We start from the raw sequence: 24,287 nt of genomic DNA, 5'->3' as shown, positions 1-24,287 counted from the left end.
TGTATATCCACCAAATGCTGTGACACAAGAAATGGGCCTCAAAATGTTTCAGGCCTGCACAGCTTTGTCTTTGCAAGTCATTTTTCAACGGCAGTTAAATATTGTGGCAAAGTCAATGTACAAACTCACATGTATTAAAATATGCTTATGAATAATAATACCATATTTCCATGTGTATTAGGTGTCAAGAACTTCACACACATCATTTCATTCCATTATCACAGCACTCAGTGTGGTGGGTATTACTGTATCTGTTTCACAATAGGAAACCCAGTATCTGAGATGTTCAGTGCCTTTCCTAGTTACCCAGTTGGTAAGTGGGAAAGTCAGGACATGAATTTTCAGCAATTAATTAAAAAGGCAGGATGATATGGTGATTTAAAGGCCGAATTCTAGACCCAGGTTGCTTAGATTCAAATCCCAGCTCTGCCATACTCTGTTAGTATAACCTTGGCCAAGTCCTCATCTGTAAATGGAATCATAATAGTATCTACCTTATATTACTATTTTATTTGTTGCTATTGTGAGGATGAAATTTGTTACTATAAATAAAATGCACTGCCTGACATACGCACTACATAAGCATTGCAGCTATTATTATTGATTCCAAACTCACTGATGTCTTTATTTCAGTCTTCCTCTCCACCAAGTGTGGTATGTGTGTGTTGAAACTTAACATCTGGAATGGAGGTGGAAGGCAAGACCGAGAGAGAGGAGTGGACTGGAGATGGCGTCAGAGAGCTCCTAGCAGGTATGTCAAGGCTCTGATCCAATCTCTGGGCTAGAAGAAACCTCCAGCAGCTCTCTGAGGCAGGAGTATAAGGAAACTCTAAGCTCTGCAGTTCTGCTGTAGCACTAAATCAGTACAATGTAGTCTCCCAACCAGGAAATGGATGGAGACTCCAACTCAGATGCTGTAGCATTCAATCCATTCACAATATAGCCAAAATGAGATCTCTGGAAGTTCTGAAAACTCTTTTTGTGAGTCAGGTCACAGAATTAATTTTCTGATCTCCTAAGCTCAATATCTATGTCCTGTCTAGAACCCTTTATCCACTTTTATGTATATAAATCTTTGTCTTTATCAGTGACGATTTCAGAGTATACCCCTAAAAATAGGATTAAGTACAAGGATTGAACATTTTAAGGCTCATGTATACTGCCAAACAGCTTTCCAGAAAAACCATGTCAATTCACACTGGCTCTGCCACACCCACCCACCACTAAGTATCATGACTGAAAAACAGAAATCTTTGCAGTTACAAGGACAGATAATGTCTGATTGAATTACCTTGTGTTTCTTTTATTACTATAGAGGTCAATTTTTTCATATCTAGAAGCCATCTGTATTACCTATTTTTAAAGTATTTATACTTTTAGTGCATTTTTTCTATTGGGGGATCTTGCTTTATTTAATGATTTCTACAATATCTTTTTATAGTAATAAAATTATTCTTTGGTTATTTTGATGGCAAATGCTTTCCCAGTAAGTTGTTTGCCTATTAATTGATTTACTTTAAAGTATTTTCTAATGGAAGTTTTGAAGTTTTCTCATAAAAATTCAGAAAGTATTATTTTATACTTTCCTATATCAAACTGATATATTTAAGAAACACATCACTCTTACTTATCATCTTTTGGCTAAAGTTATATATTTCTTAAAAGGTACACAGAAATTTAAGTTTTGTCAGAATTTCAGCTCTTTGAGGAAGGAGGTCTGACTATTCACTGTGTCCCAAAACCAAACCTACAGCTGTTCCTAGCATACAGTAGGTATACTATTTATTATACTAATAAGTTTATTATTATTTTGGAATTTGTATGAAAGTAGCAAATCAGACTCCCAAAGACTTTCCAAGAATAAAAGATAATTACTACTGACATGTAAGCTCTCCAGTGAGATGGCCTGGTTTCCTGGCCAATGTATATTTCATTGTTCTAATTTAAGAGATCGTAAGCTGGTGACTCTTGTTTTCTTTGTATTTCTAATTTTTCACAGCATAGATAAATTAAAATTCCATGTGTTTCCCATGGTCTACCTGATAAACATACTTCAAAGATATGTCTGCCCTTGCTCTTGGTCTCCACTGTCACCACTCCAGTCTAAGCCAGCATCATGCTATCCTGACCTCCTGCAGCCCTCCAACCTAGTCCTCTGATTCTTCTTTTGACCTCTTCCAATACCTTTCCCTACACAGCTTGAAGCATGAGCATCTTAAATCATCAGTCTGATCATGTCACTCCCCTACTTCAAACCTTTTGTTGCGTCCAAGTATTTTAAGGATAAAATCCAAAATCCAAAGTCCCACATGTTCTGGATGCATCTACATTGTGAAAAGACCTTCTCCACCTTTCCAATTTACCTTCACTATGCTCAACCACACTGGCTGCATTTCAGGTCCCCAAATAAGCCTCCTATTCTACCCAGGACCACCCCACAGTCTGCTGCCCCTGTTCAGACAACTCTGCACACCTCCTGCCTGGCCAGCTCCCTGTCATCTGGTCACTTCCTGTGTATCACATTCCGCTAGAACATGCTCCTTCCCCAGACTATCTTAGGTGCCTATCTTAGTCTTTCCAGCACCCTATGGTCCATCATACTTTTAGAGCATTTTTCAGTTTGTAATTGTATATTTAGTTGTGTAATTCTTTGCTTTACCTTTCCCCCAAAGGACTGTAAGTTCATGGGGGCAGGAATGAGTCTGTTTTGCCCATCACATATCTCCAACACCTAGCAAAGGCCTGGTACATATTTTGCACTCAAAAAATGCAAGCTGAGAAAATGAGTGTATGAGAACAGCTCAAGGCCATCCTCTCCCAGGAAGCCTTCCTCACTTATGCCCAGGCTACTGCGTTACTTCTCTTTTTAAATACTCAGTAACATAAGTAAGTAAGACAAAATAAGCACCACTTATATTGTTCCAGATGATGTATTGCACTGTAAGAAAAAGTGCTTCTGATTTTTATTTTTAAAGTCTTCCTTATTTTTCCCCCTACAGTGCTCATTGAGGGCAGGATTTGGCCCCCAGCTCCTTCTGGAACCCAATTTCCTTTCATGTTCCCTATCACAACCCTACAGACACTGGCCTCCTTGCTGTTCCCAAACACTCTCAGCACATCCTTGCTCAGAGACTTTGCTGTTCTCACATTTGGAATTCTCTGCCCTGAGATGTCTGAATGTCTGCCTTCCCACTCATGCAGCCGCTGCCCAAAGGTCACCTCTTCAGATAGCCTTTGCCTCCACCTTCTCTCCCCCTTATATCAATCCTGCTCAATTGTTCTTCCCAACTGTTGTCACTATCTACCATTACAGCACACATTTACACATGCTGTTTATCATCTGGCTCCCTTGCCAGAACACAGGCCCTGTGAGGATATGGGAGCTTTTCTGTTTGATTCCCACCATGTGTCTGGCATGAAGTATTTCCGTTTAAATACTTATCATATGATGGAATTTCAGCTCCAAGGAGAACCTAGAGGTCTAGTGTAGATAAAAATGAACATAGCAGATTTTAGCTGGTTTAAGAAACTAATCTAGCCTTGAGGATCGTAACTCAGAGAAGGAAGGCAGGCATTCTTTAATTGATAGATTGCTTCAGATGCAAAGAGGCAAGTAAAGGAAAGAAGTTGGTTAAAAAATAAAAGAAAGTAGAGAATAGTGGAGAAGAGAAACTAACTGAAGTGGATGAAATACAAAAATATGAAAATTGCAAGGATCAGAAATCCTTTCAGTACCTATGTGACAATCAGAAAGTCAAACTCCTGACTGGCTCATCCCCCGACAAAGGTGGCTCTGAATGAAGCAGAACCTCTCTGTGCTGGCAAATCCGCTCAATGTTCACGCATTCAATGAAGTATGCCACACAAGATAGTAATCAGAGAAAACTCCCAAAAATCAAAACAAAAAGAATTAAAACAGTGAAGAAAGAATTATGGATGATAATAAAAAAGAAATTAGATGAACATGGGGAAACATATAAAAGTCTCACAATGAAAACAATATTTCCTTTATTAAACATAACTGGTATTACATCATTACATCAAATGGGTTGACCTGTTCAGAGTTGCCAAAAAGAAAAGGGTCTAAGATGTTGTCACATTGAAAATCATGCGAAATCTGTAACTTGAGATTGGCATATATATATATATATATATATATATATATGAAAATATAAACAAGGTGGGGGTTGTTAAGGCTTTGTTGTAATAGAATAGTAAGGACTATAATAAATTGAGGTGGGTGGGAGGTTTGCTGCTGTCTGATTGTCTGTCTCAGAAAACAAGCCCTTAATCAGTTCTTGACCAGCCCTGTGTGTTTGATTGCCCAATATGAGATTAGAATTCTGTTGGTAGTTTAACATTCAATTGTTGAGGAGAAAATAGCTATGTCTATAATATTATATCTGGTCTCAGAATCTGCAACTCTCTGAAACCGTCTGACTTCTACCATTAGACATTAGTTTGACCTTAGCTGATCAAACTTCTTATATCTCAAAAATTAACTTTTATCAGAAATGAGTTCTTAAAATTCTTATTGACTTCCTTGATAAACTAATAATTCAGACTACACGAATCTGACAACAAAACTGAGAAAAGTCCAGGCACAGTGACTCATGCCTATAATGCCAGCACTTTGGAAGGCAGAGGCAGGAGGATTGTCGGAGGTCAGGAGTTTGAGACCAGCCTGGCCAACACAGCAAGACTCTGTCTCTACAAACAAAATAGAAATAAAAATTTAAAGTATTTTTAAATGGAGGGAAATATTTGTTTGTTAATTATGGGATTGATATTTACATTGCAAATCAAGATTTAGGAAAAAAATAAGTATATATGTAAAACTCATAACTGAAGAAAATCCAATATATGAGGGAAAAATGGAGTATGAGGGAAAAATGGAGTAAACAGTATATTAAATATGATTGTCACCTGTGTATTGATCTTTTCATCTTTTTCTTTGAATAAACTAACCATTCATTAGTAATAAGCGATAGCACACATTATTTTAATTATTCTTTTCCCAAAATATTCAGTGTAAACTATAAAACTCTTATATACAATGATAAATTCAAAACACATAATTTTACTTCTGGTCTAATTTGAAAAGCCATGCAAATAGATACAAAGTCTCATTCATTGGTCCCTGGAGCTCCAGAAGTTTTATCAGTGAGTCAGCATCTCTCTTCCTATTTCTCCCTTGATAAAATGAAACTTACTGGGTGAAAGAAAGAAAAAATAAGGCAGGAGATCAAAGGATCAATTTCTTCTTCACTGATATTTTTAGAAGAGCTATGAAATTTTGTTTACAGATGAGCTTCATAATTCTCACCATAATTTGAAGAGGTGGAAAGCAAAACAGTGAAAGAAATACACAAGTGTTAGAGCCTAAAAAAAGACATTGACAATTATGTTATCATTTTATTAATTATATTCTCTGAAGCAGAATTCAGCATTTCCACCCAAGAGGTTTCTGTCACTGTGAATTCTTCAGTTATGAGTTTTATATATATACTTATTTTTTTCCTAAATCAAGACACTACAGACAGTAATGTGTTACACTGGCAGACATCCCCAATGCAACAGAAGAGGGCTTTAAGCAAGCTCTTTAAAACCTTTTCCAGACTCATAGATGCTGCTGGAAGGTTCAGGAACTAATTCACTTTGAGCAGAATAGGAAACATATAGTGATCCAAGTTCCAAAGAAACCAGTAGCCATTTTTAATGGAGACAGACACCAGAGGTTCAATGGGGGCTACCACCAGGAGGAGCTCCTGAGAGCCTCTGCCACACAAGCTGATGGTAGCAGCCCAGGTGACAAAAGAGACTGAGGGCACCTCCCAAAGACTACTGCAGAGGGTACTGTCAGACCCCATGCTGAGGGAGAGGGGCAGTGGCTATGCTGGACCAGGCTAGTGACCAGAGATTATGTGTGTTGGTTCTTTTCTTTCAGAGCATTTATCTCAATTGCAATTAGTTAATTACATAATTATGTGGTTAAAGTCTGTCTTCTGAGCTGGATCATAACCCCCATAGTCCACAACAGTTGCTATTATCTTTACATTTCCCCACCCCAACACCTCAAATAGTATCCAGCCCACAGTAACGGCTCAATAAGAAGCTGTTTATTTGAGAAAAGGAATGTCAACTACCTTTTCTAACACCTTTGGGATAAAGAACGCACAAGGAATGGAGGTTAGAAAGATGAAATAGAGATTGCTAGTCTTCCATTTCATTCTTCCTTGAGCAATGTGTCTCAAAATATGGTGAAGTTGAAAGCTCTAAAATGGGTGGAAATTTGAGTAATAACAATAATACAAAACTCTAATTTGCATCTTTAATGCATTTTATTCTTCCCAAGTAATAACATATACTCATTTTCATTTGGTTTTCATGTTATAATGATTCCTGTTTATGATAAGAAAACTGTCAGAGAGATTATAACTCCTCCAGTATCACCGAGCTATGAAAGTATGAAACCAGGATTCGAATTCAGGTCTCACAGTTCTGCACCCACTATTTTTTCACTTCAACTACATTAAAACAATAAGAAATATTAGTAAATGTGAATGTCTGAAATAAATGAGGAAAATTACCATTTTAAAATTAGCAAGCTGCTTCTGTCTTCTAGACTAGAGATTTGGATTTATCTTTGTGGCAGACAGTCCCTTTGTTCTGGGAAAAGGAAAAAGAAAACATGCTTGAGAGGGGCTCTGCTGTTATGCAAGTAGAAAGCAAACATCTGCTCACCTTTTTTGGAAAAGACTAGAATGCAGTGAAACATCCCTAATGTTTATGTGTCCTTCATTCACTCCGTATGTACTGAGTACCATCTGTGTGCAAATCACTTCAGAATGAGACACTGGATGCCATATAATAAAGTCAACTAGGAAAGTCTTGATAAACCTCTATTCTTGTGAATTATGTTTCAGAAAGAGAAATGTTTTGTTCCCAGTGAACATATTGTCTGCTCTACAAGGAGGTCCTACAACCTATGCGGACCTCCTTGCAAAATGGGTGTATCAATGTTTGAGCTCTTTGTAGAAGCTGAGGAGTTGGGAGGAAGAGACTTCCACAAGGAAGTACAGACTTGCACATCCTGAAGGAAAGACCAACACTCTCCCAGGGTCTGATGCCACGTAACCCAAGCTAAGTGTAAAGAGTCCCACTGAAAACTTTGTTTGAGAGGAATGGCCAGATGCCAGGAAGCATTAACGTCTGACTTGAGTGTTCTGATGACTTGAGGGAGCTAGAGGTTAAACCTACACCCCTGCAAAGAAAGGCAGAGTTTTTCCTGAAGAATGTTTATACTTCCAGTCTGTCATTGCAGACAGGCAATTCCAGCACAGAGAATGCAATTGCAGCAGTGGGCGTTAGTATATGGAGAAGTCTGTTTCCCATCTCTAGGGCCTGGGGAAATTTTACAAGGTTCCCTCATAAGACTTGGTTCTTTCTTATAAGTAGGGTGATTGGGGATGACTAGACTTTGCCTAGGTTGAGGACCACTGGGAGCCAAGTGATTTTGACAGCTCTAAGAAAAGCCACAGTTAGAACAGGGGTGATTTCAATTCTAAAATGGGCATACCTCAAAGATGCTGTGGGTTTCGTTCCAGATCACCGCAATAAAGCAAATATCACAATAAAGTGAGTTACAGAAATGTTTTGGTTTCCCAGTGCCTATAGAAGTTATGTTTACACTGTACTATAGTCTATTAAGTATGCAATAATATTATGTCTAAAACACAGTGTACATATCTTAATTTAAAAATACTTTACCGGTTAGCCTTGGTGGCTCATGCCTATAATCCTAGCACTTTGAGAGGCAGAGGTTGGAGAATCACTTGAAGCCAGGAGTTCAAGACCAGCCTGGGCAACATAGCAAGACCCAGTCTCTACCAAAAAAATTTAAACATTAGCTGGGCATGATGGCACGCACCTCTAGACCAAGATGATCGGGAGAATGTGGCAAGGGGATTGCTTGAGCCCAGGAGTTTGAAATTACAGTAAACTCTGATCATGCCACTGCACTCTAGTCCAGGTGACAGAGTGAGACCCTGTCTCAAAAACATAAAAGATATTTTATTGCTAAAAATCGAAAATGATTATCTGAGCCTTCAGCAAGTTGTAATTGTTTTTGCTGCAGGAGGGTCTTGCCTAGATGTTGATGGCTACTAGCTGATCAGGATGGTGGTTGTGGAAGGTTGCGGTGGCTATGGGAATTTGTTAAAATAAGACAACAATGTGCTTTGCTGTATTGACTGACTCTTCGTTTCACAAAAGATTTCTCTGTGGCATGCAACACTGCTTGATAGCATATTACCCATGGTAGAAATTCTTTCAAAATTGGATCCAATCCTCTCAAATCCTGCCACTGCTCTATCAACTAAGTTTATGTAATATTCTAAATCCTTTGCCATCATTTCAACAGTGTTCACAGCATCTTCACTAACAGTAGATTTCATCTCAAGAAATCACCTTCTCTGTTCATCTCTAAGAAGCAACTCTTGACATATTCAAATTTTATCAGGAGTTTGCAGCAATTCTCTCGTAACTTCAGGCTCCGCTTCTGCTTCTTTTGTTACTTCCACCACATGTGCAGTTACTTTCTCCACTAAAGTCTTGAATCCCTCAAAGTCATCCATGAGGGTTGGAATTAACTTCTTCCAAACTCCTATTAATGTTTATATTTTAAACTCCTCTCATGAATCATGAAAGTTCTTAATGGCAACCAGAATTGTGAATTTTTTCTGGGCGATTTTCAGTTTACTTTTCCCAGATCTATTCATGGAATCACTATCTAAAGCAGCTATAGGCTTTTAAAATTTATTTCTTAAATAATACAACCTGAAAGTTGAAATTACTCCTTGATCCATGGGCTGCAGAACAAAGCCTAACAGAGCAGGCATGAGCTCTTGGGTGACTAGGTACACTGTCAATGAGAAGTGACATTTTGAAAGAAATATTTTTTTCTGAGCTGTAGGTCTCAACAGTGGGCTTAAAATATTCAGTAAACCATGCTGTAAACAGATGTGCTGTTATCCAGGTTTTGTTGTTCCATTGATAGAGCACAGGCAGAGTAGATTTAACATAATTCTTTTTTTTTTTTTTTTTTGAGACAAGAGACTTACACTGTCCCCAGGCTGGAGTATAGTGGCACAAACTCGGCTCACTGCAAGCTCTGCCTCCTGGGTTCATGCCATTCTCCTGCCTCAGCCTCCCAAGTAACTGGGACTACAGGCACCCCACCACCATGCCCGGCTAATTTTTTTTGTATTTTTTAGTAGAGATGGGGTTTCACCGTGTTAGCCAGGATGGTCTCGATCTCCTAACCTCGTGATCCGCCTGCCTCAGCCTCCCAAAGTGCTGAGATTACAGATGTGAGCAGACAGGCAACTTAACATATGTCATGGATATGTCAAACAACACTTCTTTCTCCAGCAGGCAAGAGGCAGATCTGGGTGGGACACTCTGGGCTGGGCTGGGACTAGCTTCTGGAAACACCCAGGGATCCGTTAAGGCATAGCCTAAGTCAGGGTCCTGGGGCCATTGAGAAGTCTCCATGGTTAAGAAGGGGGGATTCCTGAGGGTAAGCCTGGCCGACTTAACATAATTCTTAAAGACTTTAAGATTTTGGGAAGGATAATTGAGCATGGGTTTCAACTTAAAGTCACGAGCTGCATTAGCCCCCCTAACAAGAGAGTCAATCTGTCCTTTAAAGCTTTGAAACCAGGCCTTGACTTCTCATCTCTGACTGTGAAGCTCCTAGATGGCATATTCTTCCAATATAAGGCTATTTCATCTGCATTTAAAATCCATTGTTTAGTGTAGCCACCTTCAACACTGAACTTAGCTAGATCTTTTGCATAACTTGCTGCAACCTCTCCATCAGTACATGCAGCTTCACCTTGCACTTTTATGTTATAGAGACAGCTTCTTTCCTTAAATCTCATGAACCAACTGCTTCCTTCAAACTTTTCTTCTGTAGCTTCTTCACATCTCTCAGCCTTCATAGAATTGAAGAGAGTTAGAACCTTGCTCTGGTTTAGACTTTGGCTCAAGTCTTGTATCCAGATTACGAAAACTTTCTTCATACCAGCAATAAGATTGTTTTACTTTCTTATCATTATTGTGTTCATTGATGTCACATTTTTAATTTCCCTCAAGAATTTTTCCTTTGCATTCACCACTTGGCTGTTTGGTGCAAGAGGACTGGTTTTCAGACCATCTCAGCTTTGGACATGCCTTTCTCACTAAGCTTAATCATTTCTAGCTTTTGATTTAAAGTGAGAAACTCTTCCTTTCACTTGAACATTTACAGGACATTGTAGGGTGATTAATTGGCCTGATTTTAATATTGTTGTGTCCCATAGAATAGGGAGGCTCAAGAAGAGGGAGAAAAATAGGGAACAGCTGGTTGCTGGAGTCAGTTGGTAGATAAATACACACAACATTTATCGATTAAGATCTCTGTCTTACACGGGCACGGATCATCACGCTCCAAAACAATTACAATAGTGACATCAAAGATCACTGATCACAGATCACCACAACAGATATAATAATAATGAAAAAGTTTGAAATATTATGAGAATTATCAAAATGTGGCACAGAGATACAAAGTGAGCGTATGCTGTCGGAAAAACAGAACCAATAGACTAGGTGGATATAAGGCTACCACAAACCTTCAATTAGTAAAAACCACCATGTTTGCAAAACACAGGAAAGCAAAGCACAATAAAACAAAGTATGCCTGTACTTATGTGGTTGGTCTCAGTTATATTATGGGAAATTATGGAAGGGCCTGTCCTACGGTTCAGACAAGCTGAAAAACAGGAGTGCAGAGGTCTATTTCCTGAGATCAAGCAGAGGGTATGAGAGTGGTCTCTGGAAGGTGGCAGGGATGATCACAGCAGCCCAACCCTGAAGGTCGTGACAGTGCAGAGGAAGATAGAGACCTGGGGAGTGGAGGAGGGAGCAACAGTGAAACCCGGCACTGAGATATCTCGGAATACTGAGAGAACAGTTGAGGCAGGGGGTGCCAGTTTTTAACATTTGGGCAAGCAAAGGAGGAGAGTACACAGTTTCATAATTTAGGCAATTACAAAATAAATAAATAAATGTCTCTATTTTGTAGTCATGCTGATGAGGCCTGAGACATATGGGTCAAAGACTTCTGTCTCTAACTGTCCCATCCCTCAGATTGCCAAGAGCAATAGGCTTCTGGAAAAAGATTCAAATGACCTTAAGACAGGGTCAACAAAAGTTGTTACAGATGATTAAATGTATGTCTGAAATACTGATGTATGCCATTGTAGTCATTAACTTACCCTCAGGAATCCCCCTTTCTTAACCGTGGAGAGTTCTCAATGGCCCCAGGACCCTGACTTAGGCTATGCCTTAACGGATCCCTGGGTGTTTCCAGAAGCTAGTCCCAGCCCAGCCCAGAGTGTCCCACCCAGATCTGCCTCTTGCCTGCTGGAGAAAGAAGTGTTGTTTGACATATCCATGAGCAGAGATCAGCCACCTGAAAGAATTCAAAAGACTTAAGAATCCATCACATGTAAAAAGATCGTTGCACCATCTTCCTACACCTAATCACAATTGAGTGCACCTTTTCAGGTTAAATGGACAAACTCTAGTCTTTTATTTTGTATATATGCATATACAAAAAAGTCAGAAAGTGGTATAGAAATTATATTTACTGAACATTAAGCACAACCCATTTGTTTCTATTTAAATAGCACCAAAACCTCAGTAACATTTAACAGGTTAACAATATAGACTTGAGTCATATTGAGTCTGACACTGAGTCAGACCTGGATTTATATCATGCTCTGCCACAGATACTCTGGTATCTTTAAGCTAGTTACATATCCCCAAGCCTCAGTTGTCCCCAACTGCAAGATGGCCATGATGACAGATGAGAACAGATGACTTGGAGTGTGGCTGCAAGGACTAAATGATGTAACACCTATAAAACATTTAGAAAAATGCCGAGCACGTGGTAAGTGCTCATTAAATACAGCTATATTTAAATATTTCTAAACTATTGCCAAATCCAGATGCTAATGACTAGGGCATCCTAAAAGACAGATTTAGAAAAGAAATTGCTATCTATATGCTGAAGAGTACAGTAACTGTGTTTTGACTTCATCATTTGCCACTTCCATCCAGCGCTTTTCTGGTAGCATGCTGGAAAATGAACCACAGCACACTAACACCCACGCCCCAGCAGCTCTCTAAATCAGTTGTTCTTAAATGAGTCAGCACCCACCCAAGCATCTTGGTCACTCGTCGGATATACACAGGCTGCAGGTTCCCAAACAGACTTCAGCTGCTGCTCTGAGTAAACATTTTCTGGCAGCACACCAAAGGGGCGGGTGGGGACACAGGTATGCATCTTCTCAGGTCTAGGTTCAGATTTTGTATTGAACACAAAATGAGCTGATGAGTTCAAGGTCACTGTTTCTGCTAAAATAAGCCTACACAGCAAGGGTGTTGCACTAAACAGTTTGCCCAAGCTGCCTGGAGGAAGCATCTTCTGCCCACATTGCGCCTTGGTGTAACCAACATTCAGAGTCCCACAGTTTCATGACCACTAACTTCACACAATTAGCTGAGCTATATGTAAAACTGTTTCTATCTGTTCCTACCTAGATTTTTCTCCTTGAGACATAACTCTTCTTTTTAAATTGTGAATGAAGATATCTGATGTGAGTGCTGGGAAAGTCATGCCAAAAGGCCTGGGTGGAAAATCAAAAGGTCACCATTATATTCTTTGGGTTCATGACATCTGAGGAAATAGGTACCTTATAGCTTGATCTTCTTGGAAGTGAAATAAAAACAGCCCATCTGCCTCACAGGGATCACAATTTCATAGTCCTTTGCAAAACTTAGAAAAAAAAGGTGTAAAGTATAAAATTTCAATTAATGGAATACTCAGGCAAGAAAATATCCTGGTTTACACATTTAAGTCTTTTTCTAGCCTTCTGTCAAAAGATTTTCTAAAAATACAGTCACCCATTAACTAAGTACGTTATGATCACAGTTTTTAGCTTTGAGGATTTGGAATCTTGAAATCAATCAAGCACATTAAATAGTACATGTCTTTTGATTTGCGTTCACTTACTATTTCAAAATGCAAGTCTTAAAAAACCTCTGGTCAGTTGCTTTCCAGTTAGAGTTTATATTTCAGCTAAGAAAGTTGTTGTTTCCCAGGAATGAAATTGAGCTCAATCTAGTTTTCCATGCATGAATGTTACAGTAACAGGAATACCACCATCCCTAGTTTCTAAGGAAGAGAACCAGGCATCTTAAAAAGTAGGGTCCTAGGCAGGACTATGAAGTAAACAATGATGAAATTAGCTTTAGAATACGTTTGGAAAATTTGGCTTACACTAATAAGGTGCTGTTTGAAAGGGATAAATGTTAAAGGCCTGCATTAAAATTTTTAAAAATAATCAATTATGCACATTTCAGATAGAAAGACCCTGGCTTGCCAAGGTTTAAAAAAATGTCAGAAGATCTTAGCTGACCACAAGCTGAAATGGAGCCACCGGCATATATAATATGCTTGCTAAAAGCAGCACTTTCCTAGCAGTTCCACTGTACTGCAACAGACTACCACATCTTAAAGAACACAGACAGATGAGATCTGTCTCTTCTTTCATTTCTTTACTCAGCCCACTGCTTTCTAAGTTCTGCCCCCACCCATCACCACCAACAACTCTGAAACTGTGACTGCCAAAGGTCACCAGGGACCACAGACTGGCAAATCAGTGGACTCATTTCTGGTCTAAGAACTTGCCATCTTTCAGCATCTGACATCATTGACTACACACTCTTCCTTTGGCTTCTCTGATACCACTCTCTTCGTTCCCCTGACACCCTGGCTATCTCTTCCCAGTCCCCTCTTATCTTCCTGACTCTCCATGTTACTGTAACTGAAGATCCAGTCCTTACCCCTCTTTGCTCACTCTCTACACTATTTAGTGATCTTAACTGCTCCCATAACTTCAACTGCCACCTGCAGAAGAAACCCCAGATCTTTCAGTCTAGTCTGGACACCTACCCTGAGCACTAAACCTATTCTTCCCAGCTGTGCTTGGATCTTCTCACTTCTCCTGATCTTGCTTCTCCTCTTCTGCCTGCTTTTATACAGTGCTTTTATATTGCCAGATAACACCACTATCTATCCAGTGGCCTAAGCCAGGAACCTCAGGACCTCTTCAATTCTCTCTTTCCCTTAGCTGTTATACTGAATTAGTGACAAAAATTTGGCTTCCTTTGCTTATTTTCTATTCATCTATTCTTCCCAATAGCTCCCCTCACACTATAATTTGTCTAAGAGCAGGAAGAACCCCTGGTTCTTGTCCTTGGGGGTCTAGAAAGATTATCTGTTAGGCTGTCTGCCTCAAAGCACATCATCCAATGACTCTTCTTCCGAAAAAGTTCAGCTTTCTATATGCTACTATAAAAAAATTAATAAAAAACTCTTTTTAAAGAATGTGAGACTAATGCTGATAGGAAGTGAAAATAATTTCTTTTCCTTGATGTTAAGGCATCTTGTAGGAATGAACCAATATTAAGAACTTTTTCTCAATAACAAAAGAAGAATGACTATTCTTCCAACAAATATTCATTGACTCTTCATTGTGTGTTAGGTGTTCTTATAAGTGCAGGCTGCAGGCTGGCCAGGCTGAGGTGGGGTGGATAATGGATGATAAGCAACTAAAGAAATGAGAACAGAAGCAAAGTGTAACAGAGAGTGACTTGGACGCAGCATTAGATTGAGTCATCAGGCAAGGTCTTGCTGAAAGGATGCCACGTAAACTGAGACCTGAATGATTTAAAAAAAAGAGAGAGAGAAAGCCATGGGAAGGTCAGGAGGAAGAACATTCCATACCAGGAGAACTGTTTGTGGTGAGGCCCTAAGTCAGCTGTTTTAAAGGGATAAGTGTTAAAGACCTGCATTAAGTTTCTAAAAAATAATCAATTACATACATTTAGGATAGAAAGACCTCAGTTTGCCTAGGTTTAAAAAAAAATAAAAAACTCAGAAGATCTTAGTTGACCACAAGCTAAAAATAAGTTGTGCCTGTTGAAAAAAAATGAAAAATAGTCACGCATGGTTAGTGCAGAATGAGCAAGGGCTGCCCTCGGGTCACATACATATTCCATCTACTATCAACAAAGTTCAAAATAATCCTACAAGAAACAGTTCATTATTCCCACTTAAAAGCTAAGAAAATGGAAGTTAAGAGAGATTAGCTTCATATGATGAGGAAGAAAAACCAGATTTTTCTTTGGGCTTAGTTTATTCATTAGCTTCTAGTTCCTTGCAGTGTAACATTAGGCTGTTTTTTGAGGATCTTTCTTCTTTTGTAATGTAGATGTTTATTGCTTTAAACTTCCCTCTTGGAATTGTTTTTGCTGCATCCCATAAGTTTTGATATGTTGTGCTTCCATTTTTATTTGTCTCAAGATTTTAAAAAAATGTCTCTTTTAATTTATTTTTCAATCCATTGGTTATTTAGAAACATGTTGTTTAATTTCCACATATTTGTAAATTTTCCAAAATTCCTCCTATTATTGATTTTTAGTTTCATACCATTGTTGTTAGAAAAAATATTTGATAAGATTTCAATCTTCTTAAATTTGTTAAGACTTGTTCTGTGGTCTAACATATGATCTACCCTGGGGCATGTTGAAGAGAATGTATATTCTGCTGCTGTTGGATAAAATATCCCGAATATGTCTGTTAGTTCCATTTGGTATGTTCAGTGTTTCCCTATGGATATTCTGTCAAGATAATCTGTTCACTGTTGAAATCCCCTACTATTACTGTGTTACAGTCAATCTCTTTCTTCAGGTCTATTAATATTTGCTTTATATATCTAGGAGCTCTGATACTAGGTTCATATATATTTGTAATTATTATATCTTCTTGATGAATTAATCTCCGTATCATTAGATAATGAAGTTCTTTGTCACATTTTACAGTTTTTGATTTAAAGTCTATTTTTTTGTGTGACATAACTATAGCTCTCCCTGCTCTCTTTTGGTTTCCATTTGCCTGGAATATTTTTGTTCATCCTTTCATTTTCAACATATGTGTGTCCTTTAAGGTGAAGTGAGTCTCTTGAAGGCAGCATATTGTTATTTTTTCACCCATTCAGCCATTCTGTGTGTGTCTTTGGTTAGAGAATTTAGTCCATTTATATTCAAGGTAATTATTGATAGGTAAGGACTTACTCCTGTCATTTTGTTGTTTTCTGATTGCTTTGTAGATTCTTTGTTTCTTTCTTTCTCAGTGACTGTCTTCCTTTCTGATTAGATAATTCTCTCTAGTATGCTTTCATTCCTTAAGTTTCATCTTTTGTTTATCTACTATACATTTTTGCTTTGTGGTTACCCTGAGGCTAACGTAAAACATCTTATAGTTGTAACAGGCTATTTTAAGCTAACAACTAAACTTTGACCACATTAAAAAGCTTAACACTATTACTCCACCACACTCCACATGTTTTGTTTTTTATGTCACAATTTACATCTTTTTATTGCATATCCCTTAACAAATTATTATAGCTATTATTATTAATAAATATTATAATATATATTAATAAATAATAAATACTATTTATTATTTTTATCCCTTAACAATTATTATAGCTATTTACAACTTGAATATTTGCCATTTTGATGCTTTTCCATAAATCTCATCTTCATAGTATGAATATAAGTGGTCTATGTACCACCATTAGATTATTAAGAGTATTCTGAATTTCACTGCATCTTTATTTCACCAGTGAGTCTTATACTTTGATAAATTTTCATGCTAATAATTAGTCTTCTTCTCTTTCAGCCTGAAGAACTCCCTGTAGCATTTCTTGTAAGACAGGCCTGGTGGTGATCAACTTCTTCAGCTGATATAAGTCTGGGTAAGTCTTTCTTTCTCCTTCATTTCTGAATGACAGCTTTACCAGGCAATATATTCTTAACTGACAGGTTTTATTTTTCCCCTGCAGCACATTGAATACATCATCCCATTTTCTCCTGCCCTGTAAGGTTTCTGCTGAGAAATCTGCTTCTAGCCTTATTGAAACTTCCTTATATGTTATTTTCTTCATTTCTCTAGCTGCTTACAGGATCCTCTCTTTGTCTTTGATTTTTTGTGGGTTTTTTTGTTTGTTTGTTTGTTTGGAGGGGGAGAGGGTTATTAGTTTCTTGGGTTTTTTTGTTTATTTTTCTTTTTGTTTCTTTTTTGTTTATTTGTTTTGTTTTTTGAGACAGGGTTTAGCTCTGTCACCCAGGCTGGGGTGCAATGGCATGATCTTGGCTCACCACAGTCTCAACTTCCCAGGCTCAAGTGATCCTGCCATCTCAACCCCCTGAGTAGCTGGGACTACAAGTGCATGCCACCACACCTGGCTAATTTTTGTATTTTTGTATTTTTATTTTTTGTTAGAGACAGGGTCTTGCCATGTTGCCCAGGTTGGTCTTGAACTCCTAGGCTCAAGCGATTTGCCTGCCTTGGCTTTCCAAAGTGCTGGGATTACAGGCATGAGCCACCACACCTGGCCTTCTTTGTCTTTTGATTTTTAACAGTTTGATTACATGTCTTGGTGTAGTCTAGTTTAGATTGAATCTGATCAGAAAACTTTGACTTTCCTGTAGTTGGATATTTATCTCTTTCCCTTGATTTGGACATTTTCTCCTATTATTCTTTAAATAAGCTTTTTGCTTTTTTGTCTTTCTGTTCTCCTTCTTGAACTTCTACAACTTGAATATTTGCCATTTTGATGCTTTCCCATAAATCTCATATGCTTTCTTCTTTCCTTGTTATCCTTTGTTCTTTTTCTTCTCTGATGGTATATTTTTATTTTATTTTATTTTTTTATTATACTTTAAGTTCTAGGGTACATGTGCATAATGTGCAGGTTTGTTACATATGTATACTTGTGCCATGTTGGTGTGCTGCACCCATCAACTCATCAGCACCCATCAATTCGTCATTTATATCAGGTATAACTCCCAATGCAATCCCTCCCCCCTCCCCCCTCCCCATGATAGGCCCTGATGTGTGATGTTCCCCTTCCCGAGTCCAAGTGATGTCATTGTTCAGTTCCCACCTATGAGTGAGAACATGCGGTGTTTGGTTTTCTGTTCTTGTGATAGTTTGCTAAGAATGATGGTTTCCAGCTGCATCCATGTCCCTACAAAGGACGCAAACTCATCCTTTTTTATGGCTGCATAATATTCCATGGTGTATATGTGCCACATTTTCTTAATCCAGTCTGTCACAGATGGACATTTGGGTTGATTCCAAGTCTTTGCTATTGTGAATAGTGCCGCAATAAACATACGTGTGCATGTGTCTTTATAGCAGCATGATTTATAATCCTTCGGGTATATACCCAGTAGTGGGATGGCTGGGTCATATGGTACATCTAGTTCTAGATCCTTGAGGAATCGCCATACTGTTTTCCATAATGGTTGAACTAGTTTACAATCCCACCAACAGTGTAAAAGTGTTCCTATTTCTCCACATCCTCTCCAGCACCTATTGTTTCCTGACTTTTGAATGATTGCCATTCTAACTGGTGTGAGATGGTATCTCATTGTGATTTTGATTTGCATCTCTCTGATGGCCAGTGATGATGAGCATTTTTTCATGTGTCTGTTGGCTGTATGAATGTCTTCTTTTGAGAAATGTCTGTTCATATCCTTTGCCCACTTTTTGATGGGGTTGTTTGTTTTTTTCTTGTAAATTTGTTTGAGTTCTTTGTAGATTCTGGATATTAGCCCTTTGTCAGATGAGTAGATTGCAAAAATTTTCTCCCATTCTGTAGGTTGCCTGTTCACTCTGATGGTAGTTTCTTTTGCTGTGCAGAAGCTCTTTAGTCACAGAATTGGAAAAAATGGCTTTAAAGTTCATATGGAACCAAAAAAGAGCCCGCATTGCCAAGACAATCCTATGTCATAAGAACAAAGCTGGAGGCATCACGCTACCTGACTTCAAACTATACTACAAGGCTACAGTAACCAAAACAGCATGGTACTGGTACCAAAACAGAGATATAGACCAGTGGAACAGAACAGAGTCCTCAGAAATAATACCACACATCTACAGCCATCTGATCTTTGACAAACCTGAGAGAAACAAGAAATGGGGAAAGGATTCCCTATTTAATAAATGGTGCTGGGAAAATTGGCTAGCCATAAGTAGAAAGCTGAAACTGGATCCTTTCCTTACTCCTTATACGAAAATTAATTCAAGATGGATTAGAGACTTAAATGTTAGACCTAATACCATCAAAACCCTAGAAGAAAACCTAGGTAGTACCATTCAGGACATAGGCATGGGCAAGTACTTCATGTCTAAAACACCAAAAGCAACGGCAGCAAAAGCCAAAGTTGACAAATGGGATGGTATATTTTTAAATAACCTGTCTTCAACTTCGCACTTTTCTTCTGCTTAAGACTTTTTTTTTAATTTTTAATTTTAATTTGTGAGGGTATATAGTAGGTACATATATTTATGTGGTTCATGAGATGTTTTGGTACAGGCAGGAAATGCATAATAATCATTTCATGGAAAATGAGGCATCCACCCCTTCAGGTATTTATCCTTTGTGTTACAATCTAATTATACTTTTTAGTTACTTTTAAATGTATGATTACATTATTTCTCACTATAGTCACCGTGTTATGCTATCACATACTAGGTCTAGTTTATTCTTTCTATTTTTTTGTACCCATTAACCATCCCCACTCCCCCACCCCAAATCCCCTACTGCCCTTCCAGCCTCTGGCAACTATCCTTCTACTCTCTATCTCCATGGGTTTAATTATTTTGATTTTTAGATCCCACAAATAAGTGAGCACATCCAATGTTTGTCTTTCTGTGCTTGACTTTTTTCACTTAGCATAATGACCTCCACTGCCATCCATGTCATTTGCAAATGACAGGATCTCATACCTTTTATGGCTGAATAGTACTCCGTTATGTATATGTACCACATTTTCTTTATCCATTCATGTGTTGATGGACACTTAGGTTGCTTCAAAGTCTTAGATTCTGAACAGTGCTGCAACAAACATAGAAGTGCAGATGTCTCTGATATACTGATTTCCTTTCTTTGGGGTATATACCTAGCAGTGGGATGGTTGGATCATATGGTAGCTCTATTTTTAGTTTTCTGAGGAACCTCCAAACTGTTCTCCATGGTAATTGTGCTAATTTACATTCCCACCAACAGTGTACAGGGTTCCCTTTTCTCCACATCCTCACCAGCATTTGTTATTGCCTGTCTTTGGGATATAAGCCATTTTAACTGGAGTGAGATGATATCTTATTGTAGTTTTGATTTGCATTTCTCTGATGATCAGTGATGTTGAGCACCTTTTCATGTGCCCGTTTGCCATTTGTATAGCTATTCAAATATTTTGCCCATTTTTAAATCAGATTATTAGACTTTTTCCTATAGATTTGTTTGAGTTCCTTATGTATTCTGGTTATCAATCCCTTGTCAGATGGGTAGTTTGCAAATATTTACTCCCATTCTGTGGGTTGTCTCTTCACTTTGTTGATTGTTTCCTTTGCTGTGCAGAAACTTTTTAACTTGATGTGATTCTGTTTATTCATTTTTGCTTTCATTGCCTGTGCTTATTGGATATCATTCAGAAATTTTTGTCCAGAACAATGTCCTGGAGAGTTTCCACAATGTTTTCTTGTAGTTGTTTCATAATTTCAGGTCTTATATTTAAGTCTTTAATCCATTTTGATTTCATTTTTGCATACAGTGACAGCTAGGAGTCTAGTTTTATTCTTCTGCATATGGTTATCCAGTTTTCCCAGCACCACTTATTGAAGACACTGTCTTTTCTCCAGTGTATGTTCCTGGCACCATTATCAAAAATTAATTTATGGTAGATGGTGGATTTCTTTCTGGGTTACCGATTCTGTTCCAATGGCCTATGTGTCTGCTTTTATGCCAGTACTGCTGTTCTGGTCTCTAAAACTCTATAGTATAATTTGAAATCAGGCAATGTGATTCCTCTAGTTTGTTCTTTTGGATTAAGATAGTTTTGGCTCTTGTGATTCCATATCAATTTTAGGATTGTTTTTTCTATTTTTGTGAAGAATGTCTTTGGTATTTTGATAGGGATTGTACTGAGTGTGTGGATTGCTTTGGATAGTATGGACATTTTAATAATATTGATTCTTCCAGTCCGTGAACATGGAATATCTTTCCATTTTTTGGTGGCCTCTTCCATTTCTTCCATCAGTGTTTTATAGTTTTCGTTATAGAGATCCTTCACTTCTTTGGTCAGTTGCAAATCTTGGTAGGTTGCATGTGTCTAAGAATTTGTTCATTTTTTCGAGATTTTCCAATTTATTAGCATATAATTGCTCATAGTAACCACTGATGATCCTTTGAATTTCTGCAGTATCATTCGTAATGTCTCTTTTTTTAATCTCTGATTTTATTTCTTTGGATCTTTAATTTTAGATATTTAATTTTATTTATGGCTATTGTAAATGGTATTACTTTTTTATTTCTTTTTTAGATTGTTCAATCTTGATATATAGAAATGCTGCTGATTTTTATATTTTGGTTTTGTATCCTGCAACTTTACTGAATTTGTTTATCAGTTCTAATAGCTTTTCTGTGGTGTCCTTAGGATTTTCCAAATATAAGATCATACTATCTGAAAATAAGGATAATTTGACTACTTTGTTACCAATTTGGATGCCCTTTATTTATTTCTCTTGTCTAAGTTTTCTAGCTAGAACTTCTAGTACTATGTTGAAAAACAGTGGTGATGGTGGGCATCCTTGTTATGTTCCAGATCTTAGAGGAAAGGCTTTCAGTATTTCCCATTCAGTATACTAGCTATGAGTCTGTCACATATGACTTTTATTATGTTGAGGTGTGTTCCTTCTGTTGCCAGTTTTTGAAGGTTTTTATCATGAAGCAATGTGAAATGTATCAAATGCTATTTCAGCATCACTTGAAATGGTTACATAGGTTTTGTCCTTTATTCTGTTTATATGATGCCTCACATTGATTGATTTGTGTATGTATGTTGAACCATCCTCGCATCTTAGGGATAAATCTCACTTTGTCATGATGAATCATCTTTTTGACATATTGCTAAATTCAGTTTGCTAGTGCTTTTTGTTTATTTGTTTGTTTTGAGACAGAGTCTCACTCTGCTGCTCAGGCTGCAGTGCAGTGGTGCGATCTTGGCTCACTGCAGCCTCCACCTCCTGGGTTCAAGCAATTCTCCTGCCTCAGTCTCCCAAGTAACTGGACTACAGGCGTGCACCACAGCACCCGGCTAATTTTTGTATTTTTAGTAGAGACAGGGTTTTGCCATGTTGGCCAGGTTGGTCTCGAACTCGTGACTCAATTGATCCACCCGCCTCAGCCTCCCAAATAGATGGGATTACCCAGCCAGTTTGCTAGTATTTTGTTGAGGATTTTTGGATCAATATTCATTGGAGATATTGGCCTATAGTTTTCTTTTTTTGGATGTTTCTTTGTCTGGTTTTGGTATCAGGATAATACTGGCCTGGTAGAATGACTTTGGAAGTATTCCCTCCTCTACTTTTTTGTAATATTTTGAGTAGGATTATTATTAGTTCTTCTTTAAATGCTTGATACAAATCAGCAGTGAAGACATCAGGTCATGGGTTTTCTTTAGTGGGAGAGTTTTTATTACAGCTTTGATCTCATCGCTTGTTCAGGTATTGGATTTCTTCATGGTTCAATCTTGGTAGGCTGCATGTGTCTAAGAATTTGTTCATTTTTTTGAGATTTTCCAATTTTGGCATATAATTGCTCCTAGTAGCCACTGATGATCCTTTGAATTTCTGCGGTATCATTTGTAATGTCTCTTTTTTTATTTCTGATTTTATTTCTTTGGATCTTTTCTGTTTTTTTCTGAGTTAGCCTGGCTAAACATTTGTCAATTTTGTTTAACTTTTCAACAAATTTTTAAAACAGTTTCAATGAAGTTCTTTGTTTCAATGATCTTTTGTATTGCTTTCTTCATTTCAATTTCATTTATTTCTGCTCTGATCTTATTATTTCTTTCCTTTTACTAATTTTGGGTATAATTTGCTCTGACTTTTCTCATTCTTTAAGATGCATAGTTAGGCTATTTATCTGAAGCTTTTCTTCTTTGTTGATATAGGCAGTTACAGCTATAAACTTCCCTCTTAGTATTGTTTTTACTGTATCCAATGGGTTTTGGTATGTTGTGTTTTCATTATCATTTGTTTCAAGAAATGTTTCAATTTCCTTTTTAATTTCTTCACTGATCATCCAGGAACATATTGTTTAATTCCATGTATTTGTATAGTTTTCAAAATCCCTCTGTTACTGATTTCTAGTTTAATTCTATTGTGTCAGAGAAGATACTTAATGTTACTGCAATTTTTTGAATGTTTTAAGACTTACTTTGTGAGCTAACATATGGTCTATTCTTGAGGATGATCCATGTGCTGAGGAAAAGAATGTTTATTCTGCAGTCATTGGATAAAATGTCCTGTAAATATCTTTTAGATCCATTTGGTCTATAGTGCAGATTAACTCCAACATTTCTTTGTTGATTTTCTGTCTGCAAGATCTGTACAATGCTGAAAGTGGGGCATTGAAGTCTCCAGCTATTATTGTATTGGGGCCTATCACACTCTTTAGCTCTAATAATATTTGCTTTACATATCCAGGTGCTCAGTGTTGGATGTGTATATATTTAAAATTGTTATATCCTCTTGCTGAATTGACCCCTTTATCATTATATAGTGACCTTCTTTGTCTCTTCTCGTGGTTTTTGCCTTGAAATTTATCTTGTCTGATGTAACTATAGCTACTCCTGCTCTTTTTTGGTTTCCATTGGCACAGAGAATCTTTTCCCATCTTTTTATTTTCAGTCTATATGTGTCTGTTTTTAATTTGTTTGTTTTTGTTTTTGTTTTTGTTTTGAGACAGAGTTTCACTCTTGTTGCCCAGACTAGAGTGCAATGGTGCAATCTCGGATCACTGCAACCTCCGCTTCCTGGGTTCAAGTTATTCTCCTGCCTCAGCCTCCCAAGTAGCTGGGATTACAGGCTTGTGCCACCATGCCCAGCTAATTTTGTATTTTTAATAGAGATGGGGTTTCTCCATGTTGGTCAGGCTGGTCTCAAACTCCCAACCTCAGGTAATCTGCCTGCCTCAGTCTCCCAAAGTGCTGAGATTACAGGTGTGTGCCACCATGCCCCATCTATATGTGTTTTTATA

At 37.8% G+C, this 24,287-nt stretch overlaps 1 long non-coding RNA gene across 1 annotated transcript in view; it reads left to right on the top strand.

The window, feature by feature from the left end:
* Window positions 1-631: 631 nt before the first annotated feature.
* LOC117089785 overlaps window positions 632-24,287 on the top strand; it is a 66,708-nt gene continuing 43,052 nt past the window's right edge. Inside the window, exons 1-2 of the long non-coding RNA XR_004439746.1 lie at window positions 632-751; window positions 16,859-16,934. This is a non-coding gene — a long non-coding RNA (uncharacterized LOC117089785). The remainder of the gene's footprint in view (window positions 752-16,858; window positions 16,935-24,287) is intronic.

The sequence above is a fragment of the Trachypithecus francoisi genome, unplaced genomic scaffold (genome assembly GCF_009764315.1).
Source record: "Trachypithecus francoisi isolate TF-2019V2 unplaced genomic scaffold, Tfra_2.0 Lachesis_group11, whole genome shotgun sequence".
Lineage (NCBI taxonomy): Eukaryota > Metazoa > Chordata > Mammalia > Primates > Cercopithecidae > Trachypithecus > Trachypithecus francoisi.
Note: the sequence above shows the minus strand (reverse complement) of the source record. Positions and strands in the feature narration are given on the sequence as shown.